Source organism: Loxodonta africana, chromosome 16 (assembly GCF_030014295.1).
Source record: "Loxodonta africana isolate mLoxAfr1 chromosome 16, mLoxAfr1.hap2, whole genome shotgun sequence".
Taxonomy (NCBI): Eukaryota; Metazoa; Chordata; class Mammalia; order Proboscidea; family Elephantidae; genus Loxodonta; species Loxodonta africana.
Genome location: NC_087357.1, coordinates 20,457,317 through 20,477,857, shown reverse-complemented (window position 1 = coordinate 20,477,857; position 20,541 = coordinate 20,457,317). Strand labels below are relative to the sequence as shown.

At 49.3% G+C, this 20,541-nt stretch overlaps 1 protein-coding gene across 1 annotated transcript in view; it reads right to left on the bottom strand.

Annotated features, from left to right (window-relative positions):
• Positions 1-20,156, bottom strand: part of AFAP1L2 (actin filament associated protein 1 like 2) — a 126,609-nt gene extending 106,453 nt beyond the window's left edge. Inside the window, exon 1 of the mRNA XM_023546692.2 lies at positions 20,048-20,156. The gene's annotated coding sequence lies outside the window, so the exon portion shown is untranslated. The remainder of the gene's footprint in view (positions 1-20,047) is intronic.
• Between the last annotated feature and the right edge of the window lie 385 nt (positions 20,157-20,541).

Genomic DNA, 20,541 nt, shown 5'->3' with positions numbered 1-20,541 from the left:
GAGTTGGGAACACAGTCCAGAGGGGTGGGGCAGAAAGTGAGCATTGTCAGTAAAAAGATGGGCCGGATGAAGAACAGCTAGAAGAAAGAGCTTTCAATAAACGACATTCGGACCATGAGAAAGAAACAGGTAATGACGGGAAAATAACCACAGGGACTGCCTCTCCCCTTCTCCCATCTTTCCACAGCACTCTGCTTGAGCTTCTGGTGTTGTCCTCACTACACTAATTCTGCTTCCAGCCAGAACTCTCTGTAGGATTCTGGTATCAACAAAGGAGTTCCTGGGCGGTGTACATAATTAATGTGCTTGGCTGCTAACTGAAAGGCTGGAGGATTGAGGCCACCCAGAGGCAACTCGGAAGAAGGGCCTAGTGATCCACTTCTGAAGTATCAGTCACTGAAAACCCTACGGAGCACAGCTCTACTCTCACGTGCCTGGGGTCGCCGAAGGGCCTAGTGATCCACTTCTGAAGTATGAGTCATTGAAAACCCTACAGAGCACAGCTCTACTCTCACGTGCCTGGGGTCGCCATGAGTTAGCGTCAACTCCGCAGCCAACTGGTTCGGTTTGGTTCTGTAACAACAGACTATGGGTAAACTTTTACAAATTCCCTTTTATTCCTCTACCCTGTGCCCCTCTCCCCACCAAGATGCTTGGGTGTGCTCCTGTTTGATCGGTACTACTTTATACATTTTTTAAATTAATATTTTATTTTTGGCGAAACTATACACAGCAAAGCCCACTCCAAATTTCAAGCCATAATGATAATGATCAGTGACATTGGTTACAGTCTTCACACTTTATGTCAACATTCTCATATATTTCTGTTCTAGTTGTTTCATTACCATTAACTTAAACTCCCCCCCCCATGCTTTATGAATTTCTCATGGCTGTAAAGACTATCACTAAATGTCCTCATCTGCTTCTTATCTTCCGGTCAGCACTATGCTTTCAAGATCCACCTGTGTTCTGAATGGGCATCTAACCTACTGCTTCTACTGCTGCTCAATGACCTAGGATGTGATCTGCCAGTTGACCTGTCCACTTTCCTAGGTGACACCTAGACTGCTTCCAGCTCTCCACCACCACAAATAATGCTGCCGAGAACATCCTCGAACTGGCCCCTCACGGACCCATGCAAACATTTCTTTGCGAATTTCTGGTAAGTATGTCCTCAGTGTGACTAGACAAGTCCAGTAACTCTCTAAGTTGACTGCACCAGCCTGCAGTCCCCACGTCAGTTTCAATCTCCCTGCAAACGTCTTCCTCCCTTCGGCCAGCCCATGGGGTAGCTGGTTGGTTCGCATGTCTCTGATGACCAAAGGGGCTGGAGCATCTCTTCTGATGTGTGTTAGCTTGGAGTCGTCCTCAACTGTAAACAGGCTCCATACCCTCTATCCATTCCTACTGTCCTCCTTTCCACAACAGCTGCCTACTAACTTTGTCTGAGGTGTCTACTGGGAAACAGAAAACCGTAACTTTGATGTAATCGAAATCCAAGAAAACTTGAGAACAGCAACCATTTCACAATCATTCAATTCCTATTTCTTGAGTACTCACAATATACCACACATTGAGTTAGGTGCTGTAGACCCAAGGAAGAAGAATGCCTTTGGACCCTTACGCAGCTTACAGCCTAGTAGGAATACAGACCTTCCATCAACTGTAACAGACACAGGAACCACGGCCCCGGGGAGTTGTGCAAGGTGCAGCAAGGGGGTTAAGAAGATTTCAAGGGGGTGGTGGTCAAGGTGTCCAGGCTGAGCCAAATCCTGACAGAGAAGTTCCGGCCAGGCAAATGGAACAGCACGTGCAAAAGCCCAATCTGGGGAACTCTGGGGAGCCCAGTATGGCTGGGGCATAGAGTGAGGTAAGAGTTGGCTACAGAGGCTGGACAAGTTGGAATGGGTCACACAGAAGGGGCTCAGGTTCTCCCCAGTGTAGTACAAGGGGACATCACTCTTCCTTGCTCCCCCATAGCCACTGGCAAGGTGTGCTAGATACCACCAGCTATACTCAAGGAAGAGAGTTTGGTTCAGGGACCTAACCATCTGGGCTCACCTTAGCTATGGCAGCAATGCACCAAAGTCTCAGAGAAGCCTATGGACAGAAGATTCTATAAAGAAAAGGGCCCATGGCATCCAAGTGCAACTATCAAGGCAGATCGGAGACATCCATTGAACAGGCCTGGTTTGTCTGAAAAGAAGTGAAACTTCCCAGCCTCAGCTGGAGGCTGCTGCTTCTCCTGCCTCGATGAAAGTTCTCAGCCACAAAATTCCTCAACTGCCAAGTGTGCAGATAAAGCCATTAGTGGCACAGCAGAATCTTACCCAAGGCCCCACCAGGATATCTGTTGGCCAGCTGTTTCCTCCTGAATCCAAACCATTTTCACACTCAATAATGGCAATTTAGAAAAAAAAAGCTATTTGTAGAGAATTATTTCACTTCCAGCCGCGTGACTGTCCTGATTTTTTTTCCCAGTCAAAGAAGAAATCCACATGCAGACACACGGCAGCCAAATACTAAGGCCTAGAAGAAGTTACAGAGAAATCTAAGTCACCGCACCCCAGAGAACCAGGTCTCTTGGCACTCCTGCTTTCTCTCCCCCAAGCTGCCTCCACCTTCCCTCACAGGGAAATGAATCTTTTTAGGACAGCAATTTTTATCCTTTGGGGCTGATCTTCACCTGGCCCTCCTCCTCTCCCCTAACACACACACAGTCCCAGTCGTACCTTCAGTCTGTGAAATGAATGCCCTTCACTTCTCCTCCCTTTACAGCAGCCCCACAAGCTGGGTATGCTTAGACCTGCAAAGAGGAGAGATGAAACCGAGCTCCTGAGACAGGTGCTCCCCACATCCCTCTTACCTGTTGTTGTTCATTGCCGTTGAGTCAATCCCAACTTATGGAGATCCCATGTGTGTCAAAGTAGACTGCTTCCTAAGATTTTCAAGACTGTTTCCTGTCATCCAAGGTGCCTCCGGGTGGGATAGAACCACCAACCTTTCCACTCAGTAGAGAGGCACTTAACTGTTTGGGCCACCCTGGGGCTCCACCTACCAGACGTGTTTTCCAACATCATCTCTGACCACCTTTGCTCTAAGACGGCTTCCAACTCTATCACTAGAGAAAGGGAGCTGTTTTCCCAAGAGTGGTAGTTAACTGCCCAAAATCAGCTACACTGTCTTGAGGCCTCCTACTTAGAACTACAGGCTCCCACCTACAAAGGACCACGGGAGTCCCAAGTAGAAGTCCAATATAGCCGAGAAATGAGGCTGAGCCTGACCTGAAGCCACACTCTTGCCCGCAACAGTGAGCCCCAAGTTCTCACCTAGAGAATGTGGGCTGCTGGTTCCTTCATATCGTCAACCACCAACAGCTGAGTGCCTCCCAGCATCCTTGAAGGCTTTCAGGGATCCACACCCTTGCCTCGGGGTCAGAGAAGCAAAACCCACAAACTAAGAGATTTACTAATAAATTGTTGTTGCTGTTGGTTGCCCTCGATTCGTGGTGACCTTATGAACAACAGAACAAAACGTTGTCTGGTCCTGCACCATCTTCTCGACTGTTGGTATACTAATACATTAGAATCCCAAAGTCTCTTTCAGTTGTAAAAAGAGACCTGTGGGTGGAGATGGGGGCAGGCAGGAAGCCATGCCTCAGAAGCATTTGATCTAAAAAGCAACAGCTGAAATTATCCCTGAGAACCAAATGGCCTTTCCCACTCTCGAGGGAGCCAGTGCATGGTGAGCCTGGGAGTGGCACCTGGATCCCATAACTCTCGGAGCTCTGCTCCCAGCCAGAACTGTTTACAATTACTTACACCAAACCAACTTCAGCTGGGCGGGAGATGGACACTTGCCCGCTAAGAAGCCAGGAGGTCAATGGGAAAAAATTATTTTCGTCAATGTTAAGCCTTCATGTTTGAAACTTTAATCCAAACAATGGCGACGTTCTCATGCTCCCCTGTACGGATGCCAATCCTTCCTCTGATACTAATTTCCAACGAGCTTTGGAGGGTGGTGGGAGGAGCCCACAAAGGGCTGGGACTGTTTATTCCACCCCTTGACGGTTAACAGGTCACAATGCTTTCAGGATTCAAAGAGAGGAAAACAACTCCTTTCCAGGGAATCCTAGTCACTGTGACACTACTCTGTACTAAGCCAGGTGGAGTGGCTGGCAAGATCCCACGGTGAGCAAATGGTTTGGGCATGCAGGTTGAGAAGGGCGGCATTCTTTGCAGCAACCGTGAGAAACAACACCTTCTCAGGCAGCAGAAGCACTGGAGACCAGATTTTCCTTTTCCAAGAAGAAAGGAGATGTTTCTCGTGGGCTCAGAGCAGCCCCACCGGCCCTACCTGCCGCTGAGGTCACCAGCTCCTCCTGTGAAGCCACAGCTACAAGAAAGGAGAGCCAGAGACCACCACAGACTTTTCTGGCCTTGGATTCTCAGTGGGAATCCCTATTCTAGACTCAAGACCCAGGAGACTTGAATAGAACTGGAAGAAAAGTGTAAGAAAGTAGGAGAAAATCAAGTGGCGGGCGGGGGCGGGGCGGGGACCAAGCAGCTGAAAGAAGAGACCAAGAGAGCATATGTATAGGAGGTGTGCACCCAGGGGCCACCAAGAGGGGCCCTGGAACACCTAACACGTTGTGCATGATGGTTTTGTGATCGACCCAGCCTGCTTGGCTACAGGCAAAGTTTTGGGGCATCTGGGATGTCACTGACTACAGCCAGAGACAGGCTTCCACTGTCCCTACAGACAGGCACCTCACCCAGCCCCAGGACCTGCAGTGGCTCTCTCAGAGGATATCCATGAGCTTCAGACACCTGCAGCTGTCACAGCACAACTGTGTGACAGCCACTGAGGCAATACTTACTGCCCAGGACCATCACACGCACCATGACCCTCAGCCACAATTCCAGCAACATCCATCATAGGAACCCCATCTCTAACACATGCTAGAAGCTAAGCGATCCACCTCCGCCAGTATTTGTCCAGGACCAGCCACACCACACTAGGTACGAACTAGGCATTCGAGCAGCAGGGGTGAGGCTGTTCGTTGCTAGGCCAGATGGGATGGCTGGCAAGGTCCCATGGTGCCCAAGATCTACTACTTCACCACCCTTTGTCTTCTTTTTGAGCAGGAAAACTGCCAGGCAGAAATTACAGGGGACTTCTATTATCTGTAATACCTTATGGTGGCATCCGTCTTTATTTCTTCAAAGAATGTGCCAGAAGGGGAAGACAAAACAGGTCTGACAATGCAACGGGCAGTAGAGTGGTGATCATCTCAGGCTAATAAGGTACCCGAGGTTGTAAAACTTTTCTGTCTGAGGAGACTCAGGACCGTAAGAGGAGATGTGCCACACAAACTTGCTGCCCAGTAGGTCCCAGCCCTGATACCAGGGACACCAAGCACTCTAACAGGGTTCCTTTCTAAAAGGACCCCATTTGAATTTTAGTAGATCATCTCAGTATGTTCTAAGACTGTGGGTATTAAATAAGTCAGTGAAACCTCCAAACAATGAGCTCATTCAACACAATCTTTTTTTCTCCCCCCATCTGGGGACTTGACTAGAGAGAACATGAATAAATCCTGTTGTGTAAAAACTGAGGAAGAAAAAAAGGGAGGATGGAAGGAAATGGCAGGATTTCTACTTGTTGGTCTAATAAGGACAGAAAGGCTAAGACAGTCTCAACAACCCAAAAGGATGCCAGTGTGCCCCCACCCACATGCCCCCAGCTTCTCCTTTGCATAAGGCAGCCTTCCTATCTCTGCAGTCATTCTAGAAGTGGGCCCTTGGGATGCCCCAAACGTGGCTCTTCTTAGGTAAAAAAAAAAAAAACCCACTTTTTTTTTGAAGCAGCCACAAAAGCCAGGCCTGACACAACATCAGGGTGGTTTTACTTCAAACATTCCTGTCCAGCCGTGTCCTGCTAAATTAGAACTAAACATTGCACCAGTTATTATTCTGACCATCCTGGAACAGGTGAGGTGGAACAGACCTGCCTTAGTGACCAGTGTCTTGTATTTGTTCGTGATTAAGAGGGTTTGCAGGGGTGAAACTTTTCCACGTAAATCATCCTTGAACACAACCTCAGCCCATATGGTCCTCATGGGAGGGGAAGAGGGGCTCCACAGCATTCCAACACACTGTACTTAATGAAGACTCAAAGACCCAGTTCCCCAGGCCACAAAGCCCAAGAAAGTTCACCTGAAGAACAGGCTAAATCTGCATGGAGTCTAGAGTCTCTGGCTAGTGCAAACATTTAAGCATTCAGCTACTAACTGCAAAAGTTGGTAGTTCAAATCCACCCAGAGTTGCCTTGGAAGGAAGGCCTGGTAATTTGCTTATGAAAGATCATAGCCATTGAATATCCTTTGGAGCACAGTTTTACTCTAAAACACGTGAGGTCACCACGAGTCAGAATGAACTCGATGACAACTGTTTTGAATTTTTAAAAAATGGAAACAACCAAGATCTTACGAGTCCAATAGGGTCACCAGAGTATCAGCCCTTCATTCCCGTGGGATTCCAAAGCCCATCTCCTGAACTGGTACAGTGAGGGCCAGTGATTCTGCACTTGAGGCTTCTCCCAGCCTGAAAACAAGAGGACTGACCCCTTATATCACATGGGACTAGGGGCATTATTTTCATAAATCATGGATTTTTTTCCCCCTCAAAATCAATCCCAGCTAGCATAGACAAGCAGGACTGCCAAAAACAAAAAGTCAACCAGGAAATAATTACGGTGCAGACTTGAGTACTCAATTCCAATTCAATAACTTTATTGGAGGGGGAAAAAAAGACTTGCAGAAAGACTGCCAAAGTCAATACATTAGATCCATGTGTGCGTAGCAGCAGTTCCCAGGATGGAAACCCAGAGCTAATATTCCGATATTCCACAGCCCTCCTGGGCTCATCCAGCGCCTGGGCTTTAGGGGAGCTGCTCCTTCGCTGCCTTCCAGTTTCAGTAAATGGGGGGAGAACTTCCAACATCACATCATTTGTGCCTGATGGAAAAGTCTCTGGATTTTAGGATATTACAAGCCGTGGGCCTTTGATCTGTTTTGTCCCAGAATTTTTCACTCTCTTCTATTTTCCTCCTCCTGTACTATGGTGGTTTACATGTTGCTATTAGGCTGGAAGCTATGCTACTGATATTTCAAATACCAGCAGGGTCACTCATAGTGGACAGGTTTCAGCAGAGCTTCAACACTAGAAAGAAAGGCCTGGCCATCTACTTCCAAAAATTAGCCAAAGAAAACCCTATGAATCACAACAAAACACTGGCATAGTGCTGGAAGATGAGCCTCCTATGTTGGAAGACATTTAAAATACAGTGGCCACAACAATGGACTCCAGCATACCAACAACCGTGAAGATGGTGCAGGACCAACCAGGCAATGTTTCATTCTGCTGTTCATGGGGTCACCGAGAGTCAGAGCCAAGCCGACTTGATGGCAGCTAACAACAACGGCTTCTACTTACCTCCAACACCACTGCAGAAGCAACCACCTCAAGGCCTCAGCTTCTATTTATAACCCATGATGACCAACCCCGGGCTTAATGAGTTCTTCATCTTGTACCTCAGCCTCACAAGCTGCTAAGTTTTTTTTTTTTTTTTGGCAGCTTCATTGTGGTATAATTTATACACAGCAAAACGCTGCCCTAAGTACACAGTTCTGTGAGTTTTGACAAATACATATAGCTATGTTAACTCCCACCACAATCAAGATATCAAACATTTCTATCATTCCAAAAATTTCTCTCATACCCCACTGTAAGCAGCCCCTATCCCCTACCCTCAGCCACGATGGCTAAGTTTTCTTTCCCTGTAGTTTTGCCTTCTGGAAAGTCACATAAAAGGAACCTTAATATATAGCTTTCGAGTCTGGGTTCCTTCAAGTAGCATACTGGTGGGTATTGCTAGTTAGTTATAAATTGCTGGCTTTTAAAACTTAGACATTTACTTTCTTCCCAAAGACATTAAGCGACTGGCTCTAGCTCATCTTCGGTGGTTCAGTGGTAGAATTCTCGCCTTCTACGTGGGAGATCTGGCTTCGATTTCTGGCCACTACACCTCATGCGCAACCACCATCCATATGTGCTATGACGCAGAATACGTTGCAGTGGAGCTTCCGGACTAAGACTAGGAAGAAAGGCCTGGTGATCTACTTCCGAAAATCAGCCAGTGAAAACCCTATGGATCACAATGATCTGATCCACAACCAATCACAGGGATGGTGCAGGACCAGGCGGTGTTTCATACCCTTATGCATGGGGTCTCCGTGAGTCCGGGGTCAACTCAACGAAAGCTAACAAGCAGTTCATCTCTACAAGGAAGAAATCTTGATTTCAGGGCTTTGAGTAACCCTCTATCTCAGTTTGCCCAGGATGAGGGGCTTTCTTAGGAGGCAGAACTTTCAGTGCTAATAATAGGAAAGTTCCAGGCAAACCAGGATAGCTGGTCACCCTACCTGAGAGAGGGACATAAGAGGGCACCTCACCCAGCTCAGTTTCACTCTGGTGCCAGCATGTCACTGCGCTCTGAGCTAACAGCTGACTCTCCATCCTCCCCTGGTTTAATCTGAAGCAGGAAGCTGAGCTGCAATCAGTGAGGGCTGGGCGGCTGTACCACTCCCCAGACTTCGCCAGGCCTGCAGGGGCCTTTGAAGTCCACTGGAGGGAAACTGCAGAACCGGGCTTCTGTTGGAGCCAGCTCCCGCCCTACTCCTTCCTCCCACTTACAACTGCCACAGGGAGAAGCAACATGAACGTGCCGCGTGCTCCTTCTGATTTTGTACCAGTCCAGGGCAACACCCTCCAGGGTCATGCCAGCTCCTGTTTTCTCCTCCCCCATCAAGGGGAATTTGGAGAGTGGAGCCCTGATGGCACCATGGTCAAGAGTTACGGCTGCTAACCACAAGGTCAGCAGTTCGAATCCACCACCCACTCCTTGGAAACCCTATGGGGCAGTTCTACTCTGTTCTATAGGGTCACTATGAGTCAGAGTCAACATGGTAATGGGTTTTGTTGTTGTTGTTGTTGTTCTGAGACTAACCAGGGAGAAGGTGAGAGCCACATAAAATTAGTAAAGAACTCCATTCATTCAGGTTCTCTCTACCTTTCATTGTCTTCCAGGCTTTTGACTGTTTTGCATCAGGTGTGGAAAATTAACAATGTAAATTATTCCTGTCCATGGAAAAGCAGACTGTGTTTGACAGAATGCAATTACTGCCTGTAGATATACCCTGTTTGCATTTATTTGCGAATTCATTTCGGAAAGCCTTATTCCCTGTATGTCTCTAGTCTTTGAATGCTTCTTAGAATTGGTTGTAGCATCTTGCTGGTCCCCTCTTTAACTAAGGAGTTAAATAAAATCTTTGAAATGAGTTCATTAAAAAAAAAAAAGACAATTAGGAAAGAGCTCAAAGTTCTTGTTAGATTTAAAGGGCTTCGCCTATATAAACGTATTGAGACATCAAAGAAAAGGCAGGTAGGACCAGGAGGTGGCTTCACACATAAGGCTGAAGAATGAGCCAACTGCTCACCTATTTCCTTTCTAGATGGCATAAGACGTGAATACATAGATATTGTCTCTGAGAAGCTGGATCCCTGGGAATTGGCTGAGAATCCATGACTTAGAGCTCCCAGTAGCTTCAAAAAGCAGGTGATGGCCACAGGTGGTGCCCAAATCAACTGCAAGGACCCCCACAGAGAAGGCAGGGCCTGGTGGAGTCAGGACCACATCACAGAGGTTTCAGGGCACCTGCTTTTCTGACTCAATTCGACATCTCCCCTTCTCCAAGTATTTACCTGTAGCCCTTACAAGGTAGTCCACCCAGGAGCTTCAAACCAGTTCATTCTGGTCTGAACCCCTGCTGAGAATTTACATTTCCACCCCACATATACCAAATCAGAATCTACACTTTAACAAGATCCCTGGGTGGTTCTTATGTATAATGCATTTTCAGAACCACTGCTCTACTAATAGTTCTCAGAACTGGTCCCTAACCAGTAGCATTAGCATTGTCTGGGAACTTGTTAGAAATGCAAATTTTCAGCATGGGTTCTAACGAAAAAGGAGCCAGTTAGAAGCCCAGATTCCACCAGCAGGCCTGTGAGGCAGGTTAGTAGTCATTATCCTCACTTTTGCAGATGAGGAAACAAGGCCCAGAGACATTAATTGACTTGCCCAAGGTCGCACAGCAAGTTAGTGGCAAAGGCCAGATTAGAACCCTGAGCCCCTGAGCACCCAGGCCAGCATCCAGCTCCATGAGCTCCTCACCCATCCACCCAGAGCATGGGCCGAGCCAGGTCTGCGCCCTTGGGAGCACTGGGGCTGATGAGCTGCTGCAGAGGGCACAGGCAGGCTCATACTCACAAGCAGAAACCTGCAGGATCCTTCTCTGTACCACCAGACAGCAACAGCTCTGTGCTGCAACAGACAGAAACAAGGCTCAAGTCGGGGACACCCAGGGTGGCCAGGGCAGGGTTTCATCTCCACTTCCAGAATTTGGCTTTGAGATTTTGCTGCATGTCCTTTTGTGAATCAGATCTGCCCCTGGGGGGCCAGAGCATGTGCTCCTTTTGCCTGGAATTCACTCATTCACTCACTCCCCAAGCACGTCTCAAGTCACCAGTTGCTGGGGAAGGACACTTGGAGGAAAAAGACAAAGTCCCTGCTGGAAGGGGAAGTTCAGCATTTAATCATAATGTGATATTAATTCAACAAATATTTGTTGAGTACCTACTATGTGCCCTAGATGGAACAATGAATTTGCACTTGACTAGGGTCGCTATGAGTCGGAATCGACTTGACGGCACTGGGCTCGGCTGGGCATGAACCTAAAGGTTGGTGGTTCAAACCCATCCAGTGGTACTGCAGAAGATAGGCCTGGAGATCTGCTTCTATGAAGATTACAGCCAAGAAAACCCTATGGAGCAGTTCTACTCTACCACATGAGTCACCATGAATCAAAGCGACTCAACAGCAACTAACAAGAACTACACTGTGTGCCAGTCATGGACGGGGCTATACAAAAAAGTACTGAGGGAATATGGGAGAAGTCAGGGAAGGCTTCACAGAAGAGGAGGAACATTTTCACTGAGCGGCCAGGCCGTTGCTGGCTAAAGGAATACTGATGACAAGCGGATGGGTCTGAAAGTGGCTCTGAACACTTCTTTATAAATAAATCCTTGGTGGTATGAGAACAGAATTCGATCCCTTAGAAACTCAGTTCTCAGTGACACTGTATCCTGTTTCTGACTCTGAGTCGCTGTCTAATCTCTGTAAGCCTCAGGTGACCTGCCTCTGGAATGGGAGTGAACAATCCACTGTGGTTCAGAGGATCATTCTGGGTTTAATTCACAATCTTTGGAGCTGCTTTCACACAAAAGTCCTTGAGAATCAAATTCCTCACATGGCCTACGGCATTCTCGTTCCCACTAAGTCTGCCGCTCTTCAACTCTCAACAGGAAATTGGTTTTATTTATAAAAATCACAGTCCTAAACTGACCTTTGTTGGGCTACCCACCCACATTCCCTCCCTCACTTCCCTCTCCTCCCAAGACACATCCTCTCTCCAAAGAGTCCTCAGTGACCACAGAGCAACTAGCACTCAGGAGTCCTCAGAAGGTCCAACGGAGGAACCCTGGAGGGTGTTTTCTAGATTACTGTGGTGCACTAACTGTGCCCTGCTACCGGATTAGGGTGGGCCCTAAATCCAATGACTACTGTCCTTACAAAAAGGCCTTGTGAACACACAGACACCGGGGAGAACATGACCACGTGAAGACAGAAGCAGAGACTGGAGTGATGCAGCTGCAAGCCAAGGAATGCCTGGGGCCACCAGAAGCTGAAGAGGCAAGGAAGGATTCTCCTCTTAGTGCCTTCAGAGAAAGCATGGCCCTGCCAACACCTTGATTGTGGACTTCAAGCTTCCAGAACCGGGAAAGAATACATTTCTGGGATTTAAGTCACCTAGTTAGTTTTTGGTGCTTTGTTACAGAAGCTTTGGGACCTTAATACAGGGACACTGAGGCCTGGACTGGTTAGTGACTCACCCAAGGGAATAGAACAGGCAGATTGGTTCCCGAGTCACTATTTTCTTCATTACACCCTGACTGTTCTCCTTCATGTCAGCCTGGGCTCTGGACAAAAGATACCATCCTCCCTGGGTTTGGGAAAAGTCTCCCTTCTCTAAATGACAGAAGTCTTTAGAGAAACATTTCCCATCACTGAAGAGATTTGGAAGAAAACCGGCAGAGCTTCCGAAGCTTTGAAGCTCCTTTCCCCCTTCCTGGCCCTTTAATTGTGCTTGGAACCAGCCCAGTTCTCAGCACTGCCCACCCTTCAGAAGAGGGGAAGTGCCCAAAGCAGAATTCTCCCATTCTCCCGCCCTGACCTGGCCTTTCAGCACCAAAGGTGACCTCTCAACATTTTCATCCGAGACCATTTCATTGCCAAAGCACTGAGGCTCCCACACAAAGAGCTTCAGAGTCAGGAGGGCTTCAGGGTCAAGTGCAGCAGTGAATAAACCCCAAGTTTAGGATTCGAAAGCATCACATTTGAGAATGTTTTTAAGCAGTGTTCCCATAGCCTCTTAAAGCCTATAATCGCTTATGGTGAATTACACCAGATTTCTGCAGGTATTATAAGATTTGGTTAAGGCCTATCATTTGCGTATGAAGTGGGTACCATTTTCACTCCACACTTGCTTTAACTGCCCAGGTGAGGAAGGTATGTAATACAACTGCTCATCTCTTTTCCATTTTGTCATTTCATTCTTTTAAGGAAATATCTTTGGGTCAATGGGTCTCAATTCTGGCAGATTAGAATCACCTGGAGACTTAAAACTACAAGGGCCAGTGCTCACCTCCATACCAACTAAATCAGAATGTCTTAGGCGGGGCCTATGTGTCCATATTTTTTTAAAGGTCCCAGATGCCTCCCAGATGCAGCTAAAGTTGAGAACCACTGCCTTAGGTAGAAGCTCAACATAGAAAAATCTGAGCTCCTAAAAATCTGAACTCCTAGGGATGGAAAAATGACAAATCTGGATGATTCCTGAAAGTGAAATGAACATGATCAATTTGTCCATCTCTTTTTAATTAGTTGTTCTTTTTCAGATCTTCCTTTGACCACAGACTTCAGGATTCCCATATCAGCTCTCAAATCTTTTTTCTGGCTTGACTCTTCACAGGAGGAGGTGGAGAGCTAAGTGCCCTCTCTCAGGATAAAGGGAATCAGACTTAGACACACAAGAACACAGGAAAAGAATTGCAACCAATTACTGTGATCCAAACTAAAGTCTGAGTATCTCAACCCATGGTGATTTGGATCCAAATATGATGCAACTTCAGGAAGCTTCAGCATGGACATTCCAAGTGCGTTCCAGAGAGGAGGTCAGTTACATTTGGCCCTGGACACACTCACCAGCCGCAAGAGCTGTAGGAACCAGGATTCGGACCACATGGTGTGAGTTCTGCCAATGGGCTCATGCACAGTGATACAAGGATGCCCTATCCAAGTCATAAAAATGTGAACACCCAAAGATGGAACCTTTCCAAGACCCTTGCCTACAAACCCTGTAGGATTTGATACACACACGCAGTCTGACTTTTTATAAGGATAACACCAAAGAGATCTTCATACAAGATATAGTAACTTTACCATAACTTTTTAGGACAACTCTCATAAAAGTTCCATTTCTCTGGGAAGAGACTGCCCACATGTCCCTTATGTTTGCTTGAGAGAGCCATGGCTGTCTAGCAGAATGGCTTGGAAGGGACTGGGAAGAATGTCTGGAGATGGCTGCCGTATACACAGGGTGATAGTCCAAAAACCCTTTCGCTTCAGACATCTCTTTTCATCCTACTGTACAATGGGAGATCAGCCCCAAACCTAAAAAGGATAAACTAGTTTGGAAGCATGTACAATAACAAGGTGGCTGAGAAACCCTGGTAGAGTAGTGGCGAAGTGCTATGGCTATTAACCAAAAGGTTAACAGTTCAAATCCGCCAGGCACTCCTTGGAAACTCTATGGGACAGTTCTCCTCTGTCCTATAGGGTCGCTATGAGTCAGAATTGACTCGAAGGCAACGGGTTTGGTTTTGGTTTTTTTGGTCTGAGAACATGAACAGATAATTTCTCCTATATCAACTGCTTTATAAGAGTTGCAAATGAGAGAAAACCTTTGAGAATCTGGAGACTGATGGGGCATTCTACCTATTTGGTAGGGGGAGCTGAAAGTTGGGAATTTGGACACAGAATAAGGTACTTAACAAATGAAAGTGTCCCAAAGAATAAGAATTCTTTTCTTTACAACTTTTATCTATGTTCTGAGAGCCCAAGTAAACCTTACTTTTCCATCTACCTTTGTTGTGAAAACACCAGTACCTAGTCACTGAGTAATTATTCAGGTTTACTTTAAAAAAAAAAAAAAAGAGGAAGACTCTTGACTTAATCAGTGTTTCACGGGTTAACTTGGAGAGTTTCACTAGTTAATTGCCTTTAATTTTCCACAGACCAACTCTTCAGTTCCAGGAGTGTTCAAAGCACTGTTTACCTGCATCTCAAGAGAACCTCCAATTTTACGTGGGCGGAGTGGGAGAGTGAAATCTCCAAGCTCCTTGGCTGAAAGATATGATACAAATACTAGCAGCATGACACCAGGGAGATTTGAGATGAAGGGAGATTTCTCTCTCCAGTCAAACACTGATGAGTTGGCTCAGTGCTCTGCAATCTAGATAATTCTCAAGTCTACCCACTCATCCCGGTGTCTGATTTACTGCAAAATGATGAGGCAGATACATGTGTTACCCAAAACATAAACACCCGAAACTGGAAACTACAGCTCCTTCAGTTGGCAAAAAGCCAGCTCACTGATCCTCTGAGGGTGGGAGAATTTGAAGCTCCCAAGAGAAAAAGATAACCAAGAACACTTTCTCAAGTCAAGAGACAAAGTCAAAAGCTATTAAAACAACCTTCTGATAATAACTGGGCATTTGGAAGGAAGAGCCCAAATGTTATCTTTGCCTTAGCTCATAAAGATTAATATGCTGATTTTAGAAAGTGGCTTACGATCAAGACCCTCAGCCCCTGAGCTACGTCCCCCGCAGCTTCACAATTCAGGGCAGAGCTAGCTGGGACCCCAGAGGCCAGCACTTCCGGTCAGATGCAACTTGAGGCCTGAATTCCCGAGAGGGTCCCTCCCAAAGGGCGGAGGGGCCAGGGTAGGGGAGGGAGTGGCAAGCTGCCATTTTAGAAGGAGAGGGGCTGTGGCTTCTTTAAGAGTTGAGACTGCAAAAGGGACGCATTCAGTCGCTCAGGCACAAAACCGATGTGATCCCAGCAGAACTTGAGACAACAAAAACACCCAGTTACAAATGTGACAGAGACTACAGGGAGGGTTCACAGAAAGAAGTTGAAGGTGGCCAGCTAATTTAACCCTGTCCCCACAGCTGGCTCTCTTGCTTTTGGCAAAGGCCCTTGTCTTATATGCGAACAGTACCTAGCATTTACATCTTTGGTCCCCACTGGTGACCCAGAAGAGAAACAGCAGTGATTCAAAAAGTCAAAACACGACTAATTTAGGGGAGCTAAAGCCGGTCCCGCAGGTCCCTTTTATGTCAGTTTCAGACACGAGAAAGCACCGGGAATGACATTCCTTGGGAATCTGAGCGTTCCACTTTATTACTGTCTCCCAGGGGAAAGCAAGTACAGAAACAGTATTTCCTCTCGCAGGTTTACCAGAGACAAATCCTGCAAAAGAAATACAAAGGCTTTCCCAAAAGAAAGGGGGTGGGGGCGCCCGCATCGTCCCCTTTAAGGGGCAGCTCTCTGGGCACCTTTTTCAAAGGATGTGCAACCCTAGGCTTCAAGACTCCACCCGGGACTCGGAGCACGGGTGCAAGCTGGGCACCCGGTATATCCGCGGCCGGCCGACCCGCCCACCAGGGTTTGGCCACGATCCCGGACCTAGCCAAACCCCAAACTAGCCCAGCTGCGCGCTGGCTAAACCCGCGGCTGCGACGCCTCCGCGCGCTCCACCTGCCGGGCACCCTGCTCGGCCCCCAACCCCCCATTCTCTCCCCTTCTTAGGACTTGGAGAAACGGCTCCCCAGCCGCCAGACGATTGGGGCGGCCCCGCCAAGCCCGGAGCAGAACTGCGCACCCGCCCCACCGCCCAAGCTCATCGCCCGCGCGAGCTCCTTCCCGGGGTCTCCAGGAAGCTCCCCACCGCGGCTAACGCCCGTGCTAGAACACCCGACGACTCGCCCATTACCCCCAGCGGCGCGGCACGGTTCCTGCCTTGGGGCTTTCTCGGTCCCCGGCACCAGGGCAAGGATGGGGGTCTCCAGGTGCACCCTCTCTACTCCAACAGGTGAACGGCCCCACCCGCGGCGCCCGGGAGGATCAGCTGGCAGGAGCCGTGGTGGGCACCTAAGACCCCACCATCCGGTCCGCGGCCGCCCCTGTTCCGCCCGGGCTGGGCGGGGACTGCAGGCTCCGCTCACCTGAGTCCCGCGGGTGCCACCCCAGCCCTAGTCCCCGCGCCGCGCCCATACCCTGTGCCCCGACTGCGCGTCCTCACCTTTGTAGCGCTCCATCGGGCCGCGGCGTGCGTTCCTCGGGCTCCGGCTGCGCGCTGCACTCCCCGCTCTAGGCTCCGAGCCCGGGCCCGACGCGCTGGCCCCTCCCCGTGAGGTCACGCTCGCGGCCGGACCTCCTGGCGCGGCCGCCCGGCCCCCAGCGCCGCGCCCCGGCCCTCGGACCCTGGCCCCGCCTGGGCGCGCCACCCCCGCGGGGAATTCCGCGGTCGGCCAGGCCGGCCGTCGGCTCCAAAACGTGCGCCTCCGGGCCGTCGCGGCCGGGCGGTTTCCTCTCGTCCGATCCCCGGGGCGGCGGGAGGGAGCTAGAATGCGACGTTCCCCAATCCTGGGGGAGGCTCCTCGGAGAGGCGGGCTCGAGCAGGCCTCCAGGAGCTGTTCCCACTGAGGTCCGAGCAGGAGGAGAGCCGCCTGGAGCGCCTTCCGCGTGACCCCTAGGTCTGCAAACGTGGGCCCTCGGTCTTCCTCAAGGGGCGACATGCGGCGAAGCGGGGGGAGCAACCTAGCCCTCACCCCGTGCCGACTGCTGCTGCTTTGGGGATGGTTTCCACCCTCTTGGCATCTTTCTGGCCAGCAGCTGCCAATCACACACACTTCAGTTCTCGTGCAAACATCAACCTGCTGCCCTTCGCCTGCGCCCAATCTTCCACGACGTTGTTGCTCCGGGCTCTCGAGACGGTTGGAATTTCTAGGGCCACCTCGACCAGGCGGGAGCACCCCGCTACCAGCCAGCCCAGCACCTGTCTGCCCTGGAGGGAGCTGTCTTAGCTGACTTTTGCCCTGCCACCCGGCTACCAACCGCCACACTTCTGCCCTTTATCTTTTGCCACCTGTCCCTCAAGTCCCCCCAACACACTGAAGTCCTCCCCGTTTGCCCCCCCCCCCCCCCCCCAGAGATCCATGTTTTAAACTTTTAGGTTTTCACTTTAAAATCTCAGTCCTGGCTTCTTCAAGGTGTCTGCTTTCTCAGCAAATCTCCCTAAGTTCCCTGAAGGAACATTTAAGGAGAGTTGTTTTCTAAAAGACTTCTGAATTCTTCCCTGGAACAACAGATTTAGCTGTGGTGTTGGAGGCCCCCGCAGGCTTAGAAATAGTTTTCTTAGTAGTAAGAGCAGTTAACATGGATGGAGCTGTCCCCACAAGCCAGGCATCCTGTGAAGGGCTGATAGGCACTGCCTTTTAGTTTTCAAGTAAACCTGTAATGTGGATATTATCATTACCCTATGGCACAGTAGAAGAAATGGAGGCTTCAGAGGTTAAACAACTTGCTCAAAGTCACACAAGCTAGAAAAGAGCAGAGCTGACATTAGACCTAGGTCTACTAAACGTTCATTCACAAAACGTTCTTGGAGCTCATAGGAAGAGCCAGGGTGTTTGTTACCATCTTGTGGAAAAGGTGGACAAGTGGACACCACCACCAGGTGTGCTCCAATAAGACAAAGCACAAAGGATTCTGGGAACCGGGGCGGGGGGTGCACTGAACCAGCTCGGAGAAGCTGCAAAAGAGGTGGTGGCTGAGCTTAGTCTCAGAAGATGAGTTAGGTTGGTGAGGTGCCAGGAGAAGTGGAGTGAGTGAAACAAAGACAGGGAGATGAGTCATTTCAGAGTCCAGCAGTTCAGTGTTTCTGGAGCCAAAAGGGAGAAGCTGGGAGTGAAGGAGAAGAGGCTAGACAGATGAGTGCAGGAGATGGGGTGGCACTGAAGGGTGTGGATGGGGATCCCTGGAAGTGATGGGGAAGGGGGACTGCAGGAGGTCATTGTACCAGCCAGGTGAGAGGTCACCGGGCAGTGGTAACTACCGCAGGGAGGAAAGGACTGTTGGCAGAAATGTTCAGGAAGTTCCATGCCAGGGCTCACTGCCTGAGCACAGGGCACAGGGTGTGAGGACGAGGCAAGAGCCCAGGGCATGACCCCTCGGTTTCCGGCAACTTGGGTGACTAGGTGAACAGTGTCACCACGCATGCATCCAATCAATCTTCAATATTACCTGAAGTCCTGTTATGGGCCAGGTGTTACATACAGAGCAGGGGCAGGTCCTGCCTGCATGGTGCTGTTGGGTGAGGGAGGCAGGGACAGACAATAAACAAAAAAGATGAGCACCCCTGAGTCGCAGCCGGTTAGGGAGTTAGAGCCCAGGTCTGAGCGCTGCAGCCCTTCCCTGTGCATTGTCATTTAATCCACACAACCATTCCCTAGGTAGGCGGGGTTTGTGAGGATTCAAGAAGTAGAAACTCACTCTACCAACTTGGGGAAGAAAGAGTGGAGGTGGTAGCAAGAGTATGTCCCTGGGTGGCACAAATGGTTTGCACTCATCTGCTAAGCTAAATAACGGTTGGTGGTTCACACCCACCCAGTGGCACCACGAAGGAAAGGCCTGGTCATCTGCTTTCATAAAGATCACAGCCAAGGAAACCCTATGGAGCGCAGTTCTACTCTGTAACACATGGGGTTGCCACGAGATGGAATCAACTCGACGGCAACTGGTTTGTTTTTTAGTTTAGTGGCAAGAATGCCACCATCTTAGGTAATCAAAGGACAGGAAATAGCATTCAGGGGGCCTCATGCAAGCCGGAAATGGAGAATGGATGGATGGGGGCTGCATTTTTTCTGCCTCCTTCCCCTGTTTCACCTTGCAAATGGCCCAGCACTGCCCCCACCCTCCATTCTGTACTGCCACCCCTTGTGTCTGCAGACTAGCACCAGTGGGTCCCAGGTTTCCTTTCAATTCTCAGGAAGAATCCAGTTGCTCTGCTCATCGTTTTAAAACAAGCTGCAAGCCTCTGCTCACTGGTCACCCGTGACTAGTTCCCAGCCCTGCCGTTCAGCTGGGGCCAGCAGGAGAAATGACAGGGTCCGGCCCCCACTCTGCAGGGGGGTTGCTAGAACCATCATTGCCAAAAAGAGGAAGAGGGTGGGGCCAGAGACCGGTGTTGCTAAGAGCAAAAGTTAGCAAGAATTCAGGCTTTCCCATGCCTCTAGCCGGGCATGGCTTTTCCCCAGCAAATCCTCCAGTAGCCATCTCTTTAAGCTCTTCCAGTAACCGCAGCCCCTCCCTGCAGGCTTGGGGGCTGCTTGATAGCTCTGTCCCACCTCCCCCTGTCCTCCCCCCCCCCCCCGCCGCCGCTGTCTCAGTCGCTTTAATTACCTCTTCCCTAAATCTCTCTAGTTTATCGACCGAGACTTAGCAAATCTCAGAGCCTCCAGACAAACAAAAATCAATCATCAATGTATGCAGAGTGAATTTAAAATGAGAATTCAGCATCCTTTCCAAGAACAAAACTGAAACAATGCTATTTAGAACCACAAATAGGAATCTCAGGCCTCACCAAAGCTAAACCCTACTTTTCCCTGTCTCCCAAACCTGGCTGTTAGAATCCCTCCCTGGTCTTTAGTTGCTTTCCAGCTTTCACAATGAGGTCACTCACATTCAAATTCAAATTCCCTGAGTTTCTGGCCTTTGGGGATCAGATGCTCTGGTTTCCAGCTCTTTCTCAAACGTCAAGGTGCTAAGATTGGCCTCACCTCAGAGCCACAGGATCAGAAATTCTGTCGCAGACAGTCCTGAAACCAAACAGGATAACCCCACCCTGAAACCTGGTTAGTGGGTGTTTCCCACTGAGCTCAGCTGAGGGGGAGGAGGGGCGGCGTAGTGGTCCCTCCAGGTGCACTGGGTGAAGGTGGGACAGGCACTCTACAGATTCCTAAACTGTCAGCAGCAGAGATGTTTCTTCAGTTGCAAGGGGGGGTTCTCCAGCTGAGGCAATGTGAGAGGGGTGCCCACTAGAAGGCAGTTGCTGTACAAACTTTAGCCTGTTAATCATCACGGGCAGCAGATATTTCCCTCATTTCACACATGGAAACTTCAAGTAACTTGCCCAGGGTCACAGCTGGGCAGGGCCCAAGCCAGTCCCTTTAAGCA